The 16,214-nt window shown below is 31.3% G+C and overlaps 1 protein-coding gene and 1 long non-coding RNA gene across 4 annotated transcripts in view; one reads left to right on the forward strand and one right to left on the reverse strand.

Annotated features, from left to right (window-relative positions):
• The window catches only part of LOC111052343 (putative uncharacterized protein DDB_G0277255), a 148,349-nt gene that overhangs the window by 25,554 nt on the left and 106,581 nt on the right, over positions 1 to 16,214 (forward strand). The gene's annotated exons all lie outside the window — the stretch shown is intronic.
• On the reverse strand, positions 8,774 to 12,238 carry LOC120351816. The gene is made up of 3 exons (XR_005571557.1): positions 11,652 to 12,238; positions 10,192 to 10,311; positions 8,774 to 8,915 (listed from the first exon to the last, which is right to left on the reverse strand). It is a non-coding gene; the product is annotated as an uncharacterized LOC120351816 (long non-coding RNA).

The raw sequence follows: 16,214 nt of genomic DNA on the forward strand, positions 1-16,214 counted from the left end.
AGTAAATTACAAACATGATCTAGGTTTGAACCTCGGTCAGTGACATTTTTTTTTGTCGATGAATTTCGACTTTTATTAGCTATTTTTTATATTAGTTACCATAATTTACATTTCAATCAATTTTTTAGATATATTTTGAGACAAAACTGTGAAATATGCAATTATATTAATTTTTTAATCACATTATTTCAAAATAGTAATGAAAATTCTATTCATCCATCTATCCATGAGATATTGCACCAGGCGCAAAGCGTGAGCTATAAAAATTCAAATAATTATTCGAAATATTAATAGTATAAAAATATTGTCACTATTGTAAATTATTAATTAGTAATATTGAAATTAATTGACAGTGAAAGTTGTCATAACCAAGATTCAAACTATCAAAATAGGCTGTTTGAATTTTATTTATTTTTTAATTTCTTTTATATTGGGAAGTTTTTTTTTGGTGTGGCGAAAAATAGCGTTCGCATCATGGGCAAAAATGTATTTCCGGCTCTCAATCTTTTCTAGTCCTCGGCCTACGGCCTCGGACTTAAAAACTGATTTTGAGCCGGAAATATCTCATTTTCGGCCCTAGGTGCGAAATATACTATTACCATATGGCTATTAATATTATTAGCTCTGAAGTCTGGGTCCAGCTTCACGACAGTTAAGGGCGAGTAGTCCGTACGTCTGTTAAATATGGACATTGACGCTGATTAACATATCAGCGTTAGTTTTAGGGATTCATTTCTATTCTATGAAGATCAGTTAAGTTTTAATCCCGACTAAGTTTTCCGGTTAACTAACCAAGATGTTAACGGTTTCACAATACGGCAACACTGTAATTTAACAGACCGATGTTATTATTCTGAACAAATGGCACAAAATTGAGGTTATGTTATTGAAGCGGTGACCATTCATTAGGCATGCGCCATAAGAATGTTCTGTCTGTCGCCGGTGTTAAGTGCTATAGTGAGGTCCATGTTATAATGACAGTATTTGATTTAATTCCATCTGTTAATAAAATAGAGAAGTGTAGTTAGCTGATATTAGCATTCAAAATTAGATTCTGATTTTTGAGGGTAGTTTTCGATCTGGTTCGTCTTCATAATTATATAGTTAGGTCCACGTTATAATGGCAGTGGATGAAGATAGAAGAATAGCGATGCCGATTCTCTTCATTAATTAATTATATTTCCAAACTGTCAAAAAAATAATTGGCATCGTTGAGGACCTAGAAAAGGATAGTACCACCGACTTTATCGAATGATAGACTAGGATAGCAAAACCAAAGTTGATCAAATACTGTCATTATAACATGGACCTCACTATAGCACTTAACACCGGCGACAGACAGAACATTCTTATGGCGCATGCCTAATGAATGGTCACCGCTTCAATAACATAACCTCAATTTTGTGCCATTTGTTCAGAATAATAACATCGGTCTGTTAAATTACAGTGTTGCCGTATTGTGAAACCGATTGGGGATACTATTCAAATAAAAATAACTGATTTTCTGTCGCATCAAAATATTGTTCCGCCATTTTGAATTCAACTTTTTTTTTTAAATTGGAATACTTGATTTCGATACACAAATACAATAGGAAATGATTGGTGAACACCACACCAATTTCTCATTTAGGTTGGATTATACCTTCAAGATTCAAGATGAATCCAAAAGTCAAACATGATCAACATCTATAAAACTTGAATAAGGGTCTTGTGAATTTGAGTTTCTGTTCTTGTAAACTTGACTCCAAGTTTGCAAAATACATTCATTCTATACAAAACTTAAATTCTAGTAACTTGAATAGTGAAAATTCATTGATAACATATCATCCTATAAACTGATTAACTTGCAATTTAACATCAATAACCTTCGAATTTACCAATGATAATTGAAGGCCTTATTTGTTCTGATTGATAAAACAAATTCTAAAGAATAATTGGAATATTTTCATTCAATTCGTGACTTAAAGTTGAGGCAAGTATAGAAGCCTAAAGCCGTGTTTTCGTAACGGGCAGACGACAGAATTCACTTTCAATTAACATTGGTTCTTATGGGAGTATTCACCCATCGGCAGAAAGTTGAGCAGAAAAAAAGAACTGTTCAAATCAGAAACGAACTGTCGTTCATTTTGCCGTTCTTTTTAAGGCCTATCAACACAATGCTATTTTGCTTCGACCGATCACTGCTCGTGAACCGTTTTGTCGAAAAAGAACTAATTTCGGGATTCTGTCGACGGGAACAGACAGCTTCGAATTCTTTTTCTGCTCTGATCACGTGACACCGGCAGAATAATTCTTTCTCTGGATCAGACGCCATGTTCTTTTTAACCTCAATCTTTGATTGTTGGTTGGTTTGTTTTGATATTATTTTGCTGTCGGTTGTCAGATTTCGGATTGCTACTATTATACTGTGAAATTAATTTGCAGTAGAAAATTGAGGTTTAAAATATTTCCATTGATTTCTTTATTCTTATAATTTTTACAAGAGAAATTGAAAATGGATTTACAACAGAAAGGCGTAAAATTCATTATAAAATTGATGTGACAGTTCAAAGTTTTGTACTTTCCAGACCTGCACAACGAATTACCTATTTGAAAAATAGAATATGGTTAAAAATTGCTGATATGATAGAGGATTCAAGTAAGTAGACTTAAAATTCTCATAATAAAGTAGGCTAGATCTACCGTACACAATTTAATATAGTTTTTATAAGTAGACTCCCAGCATGTTTACAATTTTTATTCAGGTAGCCTAAGCCTACTGTAGTAGGCCTTTAATAACCTAGTCTCTAGGTCTAAATTGCTATCTTTTTCATTTTTCAAGAAGTTAGAAGTTGACAAAAGTTTATTTATTTAAAGTATAATTTCTAGTATTTAATAATAATGTAATTGTAAAGCCTAGACTAGGCTGTTTGTTTATGGTAGAGAATTATCACAAGAAAGAGATAAATCTAATCAATTATTTAAACTCATTCAAGCTTGATTGATTAGATTAACATTAAATGATCAGATTCAAAACATTATTCAACCAAGATAACATTTTGCATTTCATTATAAGATAAGATAGCATTTCATGCTAACAATCTTTTAAACTTTCATTGAGTTGGCCTAATCACAAAATACATTTTTATAATGCAGCTAGTAGTTTACACAAACCGATTTATTGAAAATAACATCATTATTTGACTTTGAAGTATTTCATTACATTCTTAGTCCTAAACTTCCATTATCCTTGCTGTACCTCAAAATATTGTAAACCCATAGTTTATCAATACAATAACAAAACTAACCTGACTATTAGAACATTTACTTTGTCTTTGGTACCTATCTATAAATTAATCTTCTTTCAATTAATTTAAATTCACTTGGAAACAAAATTACATAGATTATTAACCTATAGAAATAACTTGATCAGAGTCAGTGTAATTGAATATTGAAAGAAGATAAAATAGGTACAATTTTTCTGGTTGACCATTGCTACCAAACTCATTTAAAACTAAAATAGTAATGTATTTGAAACACTTATTCATGCTCTATAGATCGATATATTGCGTGAGGCCAGGTAAATCAATGTAAATAGTATAAATTAAAACACGAGACACACAACATAGATGGATTAAAGACACTGGAAAACTTACATTATAATCGGAAATATTCAAGGAACTGTGTCCCTTTTCTCGACCGAACAGAGAGTGTAATGTAAGTTATTTAGTGTTTTTAATCTAAGCTATCCATGTCGTGTGTCTCTTGTTTTAATTTATATTATAAAACTTTAAAGTGTTTTCTGTTATGTGCTACGAATGTAAGTAGGCTATATACTTATAGTATGTATAGTCTATCTAATGTAAATAGTTTTTCGAGGCCCAGTTCACTTCTAATTTATTCAAAGTCCAAACTAAGTATTATCATTGATGATTAACTTCACTTTATCTCCAAAATGGATATATGTTGAAAGATTAAATATGTTTCTTTTTTCAGGTACTATTTACAAACAAAATATTGAAGAGAATGTGCTCAAAAGGAAATGCATATGAATTCTTTTTTGTTGACCAGGATGGAAAAATTCTTTGGAACCCATGGTTAGAATAAGTTAGTTAGGTAAGATAAAATTACACCCATTTTTCAAACTTCATATAGGCGATGTCATTTTATACAGTTTCCCATTTTTTTCAAAAAGTTTATCCACTTCGATGTTTTATTATCGACTTGATGTTAGATATTCAAATAGTAAGACATAACTATGGTATGTGACTAAAATAATTGAAATACTGACTGAATTTTGAAATCATTAATAGCTTACAGTATACAATATTTCGAAATAACGTGAAACCACATGAGATGAAGATGGACAGTTGAGAAGAATGTTTAAAAAATAATGTATTCACTGTTTCAGGGAATAGAGCTGTTCATAAAATTTGGGATTCCTTCCATAAAGAAATAATTTATGTAACAGAATCTAATAATGTGATAACATTAAATCAATAATTTGATGTTAAAATGTTATCACATTATTAGATTTTGTTTCATAAATTTCTTTATGGAAGGAATCCCAAATATTATGAACAGCTCTATTCTCTGACTAGATAAGTGAATACATTGTTTTTAAAACAATCTTCTCAAATGTCCATCTTGATCTTGAGTGAATGATGAACTTTATGAATGACCATACATTAGAACTATGAATAGATGACTTCAAAAATTCACTCAGCAAGTGCTGGTAGAAAACACTGAATAATAGCTTTAATGACAGTGATTCCACCTTTTAAAATTTATGATTGAATTTATTAAATGCCTGCATTATTTTGAGAGATTCATGTATTTACAGTTTGGTATTTATTTTCAAATCACTTAGTTCTACTTATAATGTTGTAGATAATCATCATTTCAGATTAAGCAATTAATTTATTGATTATTCCCATTTGTTTCATTAAACTTGTTTCTCTGAATGTAGAACTAATAATTACTTTATGCAGTACATTTTGGAAGAGTTTAGTAAACCAAACGGTCGAAAAGTAGGCCTACTGACCACAGAAATAAATGAATTGTTCATGGTATCCAAAAATATGCTGTTCACCAACAAGTTCTTTTGACCTTGGGGCACACTGATTAATCCCAATTCCTGCATGGAGATTTATTTATTTATTCAATCAATCATTCAGAATTACACAACTTACAGATTGATGCTGATAATAATTTAACTGATTGTTGGTTTATTATTTCTCATATAATATTACTTTGTCATTATTGGGGGGTTTCTTCCCAAGAAATATAATTAAAAACTTATACAGATTACAAACAATCAATTCCAGAATTCACTTTGCAAAGTTTTTTTATGATGAATAATAAATAATTATCAATAACTTTTTGATTTCAGGCCTAGAGGTGTACCAGCCAGAAGTAGAGGATGACAAAGAAAATCAACTATGAATAATATTCCATGTATATGATTCATGTATGATAGTAGCCTACAGAAGAAAGAGATGGACTAATCTAAGAAATATATTCATTTTTCAGTACATCTTGATGTATTTATTTAATGTTATTCATAATAATATCTTCTTTTTCTGATCGCTCCTGCTAACTGCTTCAATTCAGGTAGTTTTGAAGAAAACAGCAAGTGACATGAAATTAATAAAATATGTTTTAATTGTTTATACTTGAGGGATTTTTAAAACTATATTTAACCCAAAAGCATCGAACTCTTATTAACAACTTTATTGGTTCTGTATGGCTTCTGCTTTTTTGGAACTAATAAAATTATTTAACATTGCTGACTGGCAAATGCTATAGGTAACACGTAGTTAAATAATAGACTTGAATTGGATATAAAAATAGGGTATCACAATTATTATGTATTGTATTAAGAATTAAGTAATAGTACTTATTTACTGCATTGAAGGGGTAATAATTCTTTGAATATGAAAAATAACTTAAGCAAAAGTTGAAAATATGATGTTCCAAGCCACATCAAATATAATCACTTTCAATTCTACCTTTTAGGCTATATTTCCAAGGTTTTGATTAAAATTGATAAGCTTTTAGAACATTATAGTGAATAAGGAGTTTGAAAGGCTACTCTAATTCTAATTAATACCCTAATAAAGTATTAATTTTAATAGGGCAACTTTAATGGTTAATTGTAGAAAATAACTAGTAGGCCTACCCTAAAATATTCAAAATAAGCATGACCAGTTTCTAATTATGTCATTGTCAAGAGAGTCCTCATTGAAAATGTCGAAACTAATCATGTTTCATTTTGGAATATCACAAGGGTACTAGTTACCTTCTATAATTAATAAATATTCATCCATTTTAAAATAGGCTATGTGTTATTTAAAGTACCATAACAGAACTCGTTTATTAAAGCAAGATATAGTTATCTCAACAATAATTATTAGAATTAGTTCGCCTGTTTGAATACACTTTGTACATGTCATATGTGTTAATCTATAATAATAATAATTTCCAATATTCATATAGTTTTTACTGGTGAGGAGTCCCTAATTGAACATTGCCTGAGAAGGCATATTGATTTAGGCAGTCAATTGGCCTCACGATTCTTATACATGATTGTATATCAGCCGGGACCGTACCCATCCAATGATCAAAAAGGGGACTGCTAAAATAAAATTGCCTAAAAAACGTTTACAATATTGATATCCCTTGGTGTAATATATCCCATAGATTCCAAAAATGCCAAAATTAAAGCACTTATTTGTTATTTATTTATTGATTTTCTTTTCGATAGAGCTTCAATAGGCCTTTGAAGTTGAATACGGTACTCATAGTAGGTAGGCCTACCTATAAACGATGTGATTCAAAGAACATGCATTGACTCTGAAGGCAATTGATTCTAGTTAATAAAATAATTATAATAATATCTTATTAATAATGGAATGCTTCTAGTTAATAAAATTATATCTTATTAATAATGAAATACAATCAGTTACTTCAAATAATTTACCCTTACAAATTTCAAGCATAGGAAATGAAAAGTTAACTCTTAAGCTGTGTTTTCGTAACGGGCAGAAGCAGAATCGATTGCAGCGCACCCAGGCGGGCAGAAACAGTAACATTCAAAGAACTAGTTCTTTGACATGAATTTTGCTTTATGTGTTATGGGTAATGAACTTTTTGGGTTGTCCAAAAGGTAATTCTGAAATGATTATTGGAGATTTAATTCAATAAAGTGAATTAATTGCTTTTTAAAACTCAGATAACTTTTCCACAATTATTAGTTACTTCAATAATTATGCAAAATTCTATGCTTTATAGGCATGTCAATCTAAGAGTTAACTTTTCATTTCCTATGCTTGAAATTTGTAAGGGTAAATTATTTGAAGTAACTGATTGTATTTCATTATTAATAAGATATTATTTTATTAACTAGAAGCATTCCATTATTAATAAGATATTATTATAATTATTTTATTAACTAGAATCAATTGCCTTCAGAGTCAATGCATGTTCTTTGAATCACATCGTTTATAGGTAGGCCTACCTACTATGAGTACCGTATTCAACTTCAAAGGCCTATTGAAGCTCTATCGAAAAGAAAATCAATAAATAAATAACAAATAAGTGCTTTAATTTTGGCATTTTTGGAATCTATGGGATATATTACACCAAGGGATATCAATATTGTAAACGTTTTTTAGGCAATTTTATTTTAGCAGTCCCCTTTTTGATCATTGGATGGGTACGGTCCCGGCTGATATACAATCATGTATAAGAATCGTGAGGCCAATTGACTGCCTAAATCAATATGCCTTCTCAGGCAATGTTCAATTAGGGACTCCTCACCAGTAAAAACTATACGAATATTGGAAATTATTATTATTATAGATTAACACATATGACATGTACAAAGTGTATTCAAACAGGCGAACTAATTCTAATAATTATTGTTGAGATAACTATATCTTGCTTTAATAAACGAGTTCTGTTATGGTACTTTAAATAACACATAGCCTATTTTAAAATGGATGAATATTTATTAATTATAGAAGGTAACTAGTACCCTTGTGATATTCCAAAATGAAACATGATTAGTTTCGACATTTTCAATGAGGACTCTCTTGACAATGACATAATTAGAAACTGGTCATGCTTATTTTGAATATTTTAGGGTAGGCCTACTAGTTATTTTCTACAATTAACCATTAAAGTTGCCCTATTAAAATTAATACTTTATTAGGGTATTAATTAGAATTAGAGTAGCCTTTCAAACTCCTTATTCACTATAATGTTCTAAAAGCTTATCAATTTTAATCAAAACCTTGGAAATATAGCCTAAAAGGTAGAATTGAAAGTGATTATATTTGATGTGGCTTGGAACATCATATTTTCAACTTTTGCTTAAGTTATTTTTCATATTCAAAGAATTATTACCCCTTCAATGCAGTAAATAAGTACTATTACTTAATTCTTAATACAATACATAATAATTGTGATACCCTATTTTTATATCCAATTCAAGTCTATTATTTAACTACGTGTTACCTATAGCATTTGCCAGTCAGCAATGTTAAATAATTTTATTAGTTCCAAAAAAGCAGAAGCCATACAGAACCAATAAAGTTGTTAATAAGAGTTCGATGCTTTTGGGTTAAATATAGTTTTAAAAATCCCTCAAGTATAAACAATTAAAACATATTTTATTAATTTCATGTCACTTGCTGTTTTCTTCAAAACTACCTGAATTGAAGCAGTTAGCAGGAGCGATCAGAAAAAGAAGATATTATTATGAATAACATTAAATAAATACATCAAGATGTACTGAAAAATGAATATATTTCTTAGATTAGTCCATCTCTTTCTTCTGTAGGCTACTATCATACATGAATCATATACATGGAATATTATTCATAGTTGATTTTCTTTGTCATCCTCTACTTCTGGCTGGTACACCTCTAGGCCTGAAATCAAAAAGTTATTGATAATTATTTATTATTCATCATAAAAAAACTTTGCAAAGTGAATTCTGGAATTGATTGTTTGTAATCTGTATAAGTTTTTAATTATATTTCTTGGGAAGAAACCCCCCAATAATGACAAAGTAATATTATATGAGAAATAATAAACCAACAATCAGTTAAATTATTATCAGCATCAATCTGTAAGTTGTGTAATTCTGAATGATTGATTGAATAAATAAATAAATCTCCATGCAGGAATTGGGATTAATCAGTGTGCCCCAAGGTCAAAAGAACTTGTTGGTGAACAGCATATTTTTGGATACCATGAACAATTCATTTATTTCTGTGGTCAGTAGGCCTACTTTTCGACCGTTTGGTTTACTAAACTCTTCCAAAATGTACTGCATAAAGTAATTATTAGTTCTACATTCAGAGAAACAAGTTTAATGAAACAAATGGGAATAATCAATAAATTAATTGCTTAATCTGAAATGATGATTATCTACAACATTATAAGTAGAACTAAGTGATTTGAAAATAAATACCAAACTGTAAATACATGAATCTCTCAAAATAATGCAGGCATTTAATAAATTCAATCATAAATTTTAAAAGGTGGAATCACTGTCATTAAAGCTATTATTCAGTGTTTTCTACCAGCACTTGCTGAGTGAATTTTTGAAGTCATCTATTCATAGTTCTAATGTATGGTCATTCATAAAGTTCATCATTCACTCAAGATCAAGATGGACATTTGAGAAGATTGTTTTAAAAACAATGTATTCACTTATCTAGTCAGAGAATAGAGCTGTTCATAATATTTGGGATTCCTTCCATAAAGAAATTTATGAAACAAAATCTAATAATGTGATAACATTTTAACATCAAATTATTGATTTAATGTTATCACATTATTAGATTCTGTTACATAAATTATTTCTTTATGGAAGGAATCCCAAATTTTATGAACAGCTCTATTCCCTGAAACAGTGAATACATTATTTTTTAAACATTCTTCTCAACTGTCCATCTTCATCTCATGTGGTTTCACGTTATTTCGAAATATTGTATACTGTAAGCTATTAATGATTTCAAAATTCAGTCAGTATTTCAATTATTTTAGTCACATACCATAGTTATGTCTTACTATTTGAATATCTAACATCAAGTCGATAATAAAACATCGAAGTGGATAAACTTTTTGAAAAAAATGGGAAACTGTATAAAATGACATCGCCTATATGAAGTTTGAAAAATGGGTGTAATTTTATCTTACCTAACTAACTTATTCTAACCATGGGTTCCAAAGAATTTTTCCATCCTGGTCAACAAAAAAGAATTCATATGCATTTCCTTTTGAGCACATTCTCTTCAATATTTTGTTTGTAAATAGTACCTGAAAAAAGAAACATATTTAATCTTTCAACATATATCCATTTTGGAGATAAAGTGAAGTTAATCATCAATGATAATACTTAGTTTGGACTTTGAATAAATTAGAAGTGAACTGGGCCTCGAAAAACTATTTACATTAGATAGACTATACATACTATAAGTATATAGCCTACTTACATTCGTAGCACATAACAGAAAACACTTTAAAGTTTTATAATATAAATTAAAACAAGAGACACACGACATGGATAGCTTAGATTAAAAACACTAAATAACTTACATTACACTCTCTGTTCGGTCGAGAAAAGGGACACAGTTCCTTGAATATTTCCGATTATAATGTAAGTTTTCCAGTGTCTTTATTATCGATCTATGTTGTGTGTCTCGTGTTTTAATTTATACTATTTACATTGATTTACCTGGCCTCACGCAATATATCGATCTATAGAGCATGAATAAGTGTTTCAAATACATTACTATTTTAGTTTTAAATGAGTTTGGTAGCAATGGTCAACCAGAAAAATAGTACCTATTTTATCTTCTTTCAATATTCAATTACACTGACTCTGATCAAGTTATTTCTATAGGTTAACAATCTATGTAATTTTGTTTCCAAGTGAATTTAAATTAATTAAAAGAAGATTAATTTATAGATAGGTACCAAAGACAAAGTAAATGTTCTAATAGTCAGGTTAGTTTTGTTATTGTATTGATAAACTATGGGTTTACAATATTTTGAGGTACAGCAAGGATAATGGAAGTTTAGGACTAAGAATGTAATGAAATACTTCAAAGTCAAATAATGATGTTATTTTCAATAAATCGGTTTGTGTAAACTACTAGCTGCATTATAAAAAATGTATTTTGTGATTAGGCCAACTCAATGAAAGTTTAAAAGATTGTTAGCATGAAATGCTATCTTATCTTATAATGAAATGCAAAATGTTATCTTGGTTGAATAATGTTTTGAATCTGATCATTTAATGTTAATCTAATCAATCAAGCTTGAATGAGTTTAAATAATTGATTAGATTTATCTCTTTCTTGTGATAATTCTCTACCATAAACAAACAGCCTAGTCTAGGCTTTACAATTACATTATTATTAAATACTAGAAATTATACTTTAAATAAATAAACTTTTGTCAACTTCTAACTTCTTGAAAAATGAAAAAGATAGCAATTTAGACCTAGAGACTAGGTTATTAAAGGCCTACTACAGTAGGCTTAGGCTACCTGAATAAAAATTGTAAACATGCTGGGAGTCTACTTATAAAAACTATATTAAATTGTGTACGGTAGATCTAGCCTACTTTATTATGAGAATTTTAAGTCTACTTACTTGAATCCTCTATCATATCAGCAATTTTTAACCATATTCTATTTTTCAAATAGGTAATTCGTTGTGCAGGTCTGGAAAGTACAAAACTTTGAACTGTCACATCAATTTTATAATGAATTTTACGCCTTTCTGTTGTAAATCCATTTTCAATTTCTCTTGTAAAAATTATAAGAATAAAGAAATCAATGGAAATATTTTAAACCTCAATTTTCTACTGCAAATTAATTTCACAGTATAATAGTAGCAATCCGAAATCTGACAACCGACAGCAAAATAATATCAAAACAAACCAACCAACAATCAAAGATTGAGGTTAAAAAGAACATGGCGTCTGATCCAGAGAAAGAATTATTCTGCCGGTGTCACGTGATCAGAGCAGAAAAAGAATTCGAAGCTGTCTGTTCCCGTCGACAGAATCCCGAAATTAGTTCTTTTTCGACAAAACGGTTCACGAGCAGTGATCGGTCGAAGCAAAATAGCATTGTGTTGATAGGCCTTAAAAAGAACGGCAAAATGAACGACAGTTCGTTTCTGATTTGAACAGTTCTTTTTTTCTGCTCAACTTTCTGCCGATGGGTGAATACTCCCATAAGAACCAATGTTAATTGAAAGTGAATTCTGTCGTCTGCCCTTTACGAAAACACAGCTTTAGATTGACATGCCTATAAAGCATAGAATTTTGCATAATTATTGAAGTAACTAATAATTGTGGAAAAGTTATCTGAGTTTTAAAAAGCAATTAATTCACTTTATTGAATTAAATCTCCAATAATCATTTCAGAATTACCTTTTGGACAACCCAAAAAGTTCATTACCCATAACACATAAAGCAAAATTCATGTCAAAGAACTAGTTCTTTGAATGTTACTGTTTCTGCCCGCCTGGGTGCGCTGCAATCGATTCTGCTTCTGCCCGTTACGAAAACACAGCTTAAGGAATTGGACCTCTGGTGGCAATGTGCATTCATGAGGGGCAGTTAACGGCGGGGTTTCTTATTCTATTGCGGCCATCATCGCATCGCAATGGTTATGACTGCCAATATCCTGCTGAAGAGCACTCAAGACCGGGATCTGAATGTGATTGAGAAATATTTGGCTTCAATTGCTTGTTAGGAATTCGAGCTAACCGAGTAATGTTCAATCGTTACTATAACCGTTATAGCGAATCCTGTAACACATAAAACTAATCAAAAATGTAGTATGAATTTATGATAACACCAATTATTATTCTGATGCGTTAACAATATTACCCATTATCATCTTAGTAATCGTAGTATCCTTGGTATTCCAATGGTTCTTATGATAATCACCTGTTTATAGTTGTGGAGAGTAATAAAGCAATCAAATTATTAGAATGTAATCCACTTCTACCCATTCTAAAGAGAAGAAAGTAATCCTTGCTGTCCAAACTTATTTCCCTCCTCCTCCCTCCGGTTAGTAATCCTGAAAAATACATGGGCGGCTCTCCTTGTTTTGTTGAAGCTTTCCATCAAAATGTATTGGGTGATCATAGTTGGATCATTAGATCATCGCAATAGAAAATCTCATTCATAAGACAGGAGAGTTGATATTCCTGCTACAAATCAACTTCGTTTTCCAACAACTTATTGATTAGAAAGATAATTAACTCTAACAGCCTACTTGATTTCTTGTAATTAAAATGGATATAATGAATAAAATGCAAGCTCTCTCCCTTTCTTAGTTATTGTTCAAGATGGTGCAGAGGAACTGAAAATTAATTAAGAAGTAATTTCTACGAATCAATTGATTATTGAATCTTTATAAAATGCAAATTTTCTCTTCTTAACATTGTTTTCAAGGGAGACAGAGCGTGAAATTGATGCTAAGATAAAATAATCAAGAAGTAATGGAAGATTCCCTTAGATCTTCATTAATTTTATTATGGATGATAATACCATCCATGCATTGGATGGTATTATTCACGGCAGAATTAAAATAATATGATGATCCATTTTCAATGAGATTAAACAGAGTAAAACTATGCTTTAAAAAGAGGGATGTGAAGCGTTCAGAAGGTGAGTGGCATCTTGATGTCCCTGCTTTTTGGCGAAAAGTGCAAAACAACTGAGATGACAATCAGGCGTCGATGCTCGACCTGAGCTCAGGGCAGAGTCGCTGCGACGCATCTGGCGTCCCTTTTAGTTTGAAAAGCGCCTCGAGTGGCGAGTACTTACTTGAGGAAGGAAAGAGAGAGGGAAGGAGAGCACTTTATCCGTGAGGGTGAGTGCGGAAGCACTTGAAGCAACGCACAGTAATCCAATCCGTTTTTGTTCTCAAGCCGTGCAGCGACCACATTCAGCTCTTGTTGCTGAGATCATCGACCATGAAGCTCTCTCACATTCAAGCAATAACAGCTGCCGAACCATGAAAGTTTCACCTGCTCGAGAAATTAGCACTAAATTTTCACTGCCAACAAAGTTTTCCTGGCCTCTGACCTCAGTTCACGTCACAAAAACCCTGTAGTTGGCAATAAATTGAAAGTGAGATCCACATTTGCCATTGTATATTATGCCCAGAAGCGTGAAATTTTAGACCTGTAATTTATAGGCAATATCGACTAATGGGAAATTCCCCCTAATGTTGACCTTCTTTTTGTATCATCTACCTCAGAAACGGGAGAAAGCTGCTTTTTAGTCCACTTTGAATATGGAAAAGTCATGTCTATGTGAATTGCAACAAGAAAGTTTCTTCCACTTCAATTCAATATAACAGAATGTTGTATATTAATTTGTTCTATACATTACATGTTATATACAAGAATGACTTTCGAAGGACAAATCTAAGGAGTTCGCCATTTTCTACACAACATTCAAAAACTGATATATTATTCATTTATTGTACAAAATACTACAATCATAATATAATTATGACATTGAAGGAAAAACTAGGCTGAGCCTGTTCTATTTCCCTCCAAAAATTGTTAATGTTGTGCAAAGGCTGAGGTTATGATATCACACACTGCTTCGTCACTTGATTTTTGGTCCAGGAATAATGATTCGAAGATTTTGAATTTTGAAGGTTGACATAATACTTGAAATGAATAAATGAATCACAGAATGTATACAATGAATAAAAAACTTGAGAAAGATTGCACTCATTTGAAAACTTTGATCTTTGAATACAAAATCACAAACCTACCCACTATATCCATCTATACAATACCAATACATTAGAAAAATAGCAACGAATTCGACAGAAACAGAGTGTATAGAATATATCAGATGATATGGGAGTTCAACTCCTATAAATTTCGTACCAATTATCAATTCATGAGAATGATATTTGATGGAAAAATGACCCTCACATCGCGGATTGATGATGATTGTTGGAGCACGAAGCATCATAATTCAACCTGTATGATCATACAGTTATGTAACGTTCTCACCATGAGAGGACTGGAGAGATTAGTCAACACAACGGAATTCATTACATGCATGAGTGAATGGGTTGATGAATGATTGCAATCCTATTCGGGCTGGAGATAGAGAATGAATGTGAATCGATCACTGGAGCCGGAGTTGTAGGCCTACCTATTCCAGGATTTCTGGGATGAAGTAGTGTGAGAGCCAAGGATAGTATATGTCTATCTATAATACTATTCTTGTGTGAGACCAGCCTCTCTCATTAGAACTGCGGAACTTCTCAATTAAAGTGATACCTTGGAGAGAAGCCCGAAAACGATCGGTTGAAAGTTCTCATCAGCTGTGACGACTGAGAGATAGGAAGAAGAGAAAACAAAGGACCCGGACTGCTCGTTAAGCCTCAAGATGCCGCGGAAATGAAAGCCGGAGATCTAAACCTCAGACTTGGCTTCAAGCTCTCTATCTTTGTCCTCAGAGGGAAGAAAGGTTTTGCAATGGGATGATAAAAACAATCAGAATGAGCTCTTGTTTAATTGGAGAAGGAAGATGCCTTGAAAAAGTTATACTCCTCATTATTTTACACTTTCGAAACATTCACTCAACTACGTGTTTTAATCTGAGAGATTGTTTCAGTTGAACTTCTTAGTAGATATTTTTCAAACGAAAAAAAATTAATTGGAACGATATTTATGAATGAAAAATAGCGAACAGAGAAAAAAATTATGTTGCTTCTCGACAGTGCATGTTGTAAAAAGAAGATGGAAGAATATCTTATTCAGAATTCTGAACTGTTTCTTTTCCAATTTATTTACCTCGATTGTAGATTGGATTGCATTGGATAAATTTATTGATTAATGTAAATTACAATATAATACTATCTAATTCGCTTATTCACAATGAATGACATTATAGTAATATTAAATGTGCATGTGAAGACATGACGCTCGAACTTCAATCTTCGAATTGAAGCTACCTTTGTCGCTCCATTGATCCTCACTCAAAGTTATCTATTGAAATCCAGCTATAATTTTAAAAATCTGGTGTGGCGCACTCACACAACTTTCCTTGCCGTTATGAAAATTGATCACCTGACGCTGGTATTCACGCACATCGCAAGTCTACTATTCAAAGATCTGAGCCAGCTGGTGACAGGACAATAACGCTGGAGACACACGAGGTTT

This window comes from Nilaparvata lugens, chromosome 1, assembly GCF_014356525.2.
Source record: "Nilaparvata lugens isolate BPH chromosome 1, ASM1435652v1, whole genome shotgun sequence".
Classification (NCBI taxonomy): Eukaryota; Metazoa; Arthropoda; class Insecta; order Hemiptera; family Delphacidae; genus Nilaparvata; species Nilaparvata lugens.